The following is a 1,280-nucleotide window of genomic DNA, read 5'->3' on the forward strand; positions in this document are numbered from 1 at the left end:
AAGAAGAAAAAAATACGGTAAGGCCGCAGGAAAAAAGTTTTAGTGTGGTGGTCATTCGTTAATTCTTTTTTTGGTAGTATACAATAGCAGATAGGCTGCATGTGAAGACAAGAACGACTACACTAATATTTATTTGAGTTTTCATAGACAAAGTGCATTCCAAAAGTTTTGAACTTTTTCAGGAGAGACATTAATTTCAAAGAAGTACAAAATTCTAATATCCTTCAAAATAAGATCCTCTCACTTCAACATACTTGTGCTCTAGACACTTCGTGAAGGCCTCTTAGAGGCCCTTCTCACAGCCTCCATCTTCTCCTTCAAGTGGGGAAGCAACCAAAAGTCACAAAGTCTGGTCTATAGGAAAGGTGAAGGACAGTTTTGATGTCCATCTCTGTCAAGTGTGGACTGGTACATTCTCCTGATGCAGGTTCTCTGGCCTTTTACGACGAAATCCCTTCCTGAACTTCCTCAAAACTTCTACAAAATACTCTGTGTTGACCGTCTAACTAGAGGGAACCCAGTGGATGTAGAGAATGCCTTTGCTGTCGAAACAGCAACCAACTATTGAAAAGGTTGCAAGACGCAACGAAAATTTTAGAAAAATAAAAAAGAAATAAGTGGAAATTTTACCGGTGAATGTGTTAAATTATAAGGCACCAAAAGAGAATGACTCATCCCAGACACAACAGTATATATATGTGATGTCTGACAGAACCGTACCAGTTAGGATAGATGAATATACAATGCATGAGAGAGAGAGAGAGAGAGAGAGAGAGAGAGAGAGAGAGAGAGAGAGAGAGGGGGAAGAAAGACAGGTGGACAGACAGAAAACAGACAGACAGACAGACAGACAGGCAAGTAAGCATATACAGACAGACAGGCAGACAGACAAACAGAAACAGTGACGTTAAGTCGCCGAACCGATTTTGTTATCTGACAATATGTTAAGAGTTTGTCATGCCATCCTCGTTAAGCCGTTTCCGTTCCCAAAGCACTTATTTATCAATAGTATTGTTCACTTAGTCCTAAGTGTTATAGTTTTCCTTTGCTGAGCAATGGCAAATGTGAGGAATTACCAATTTCTTTTCTAGGGAGCGCTGTTTGAGTTCAAGCCCAGCACGCAGAATAATATATATATATATATATATATATATATATAGTGTAGGACAATCAGTAAGTTGTCATAATAGAACTCAGAGTTTCAAATACCGAAGCTAAGAACTTCGAGGCATTTTCACTGGTTATTTAGACGGGTCTATCGTCTATATATATACATATAT

The sequence above is a fragment of the Octopus bimaculoides genome, chromosome 14, assembly GCF_001194135.2.
Source record: "Octopus bimaculoides isolate UCB-OBI-ISO-001 chromosome 14, ASM119413v2, whole genome shotgun sequence".
Classification (NCBI taxonomy): Eukaryota; Metazoa; Mollusca; class Cephalopoda; order Octopoda; family Octopodidae; genus Octopus; species Octopus bimaculoides.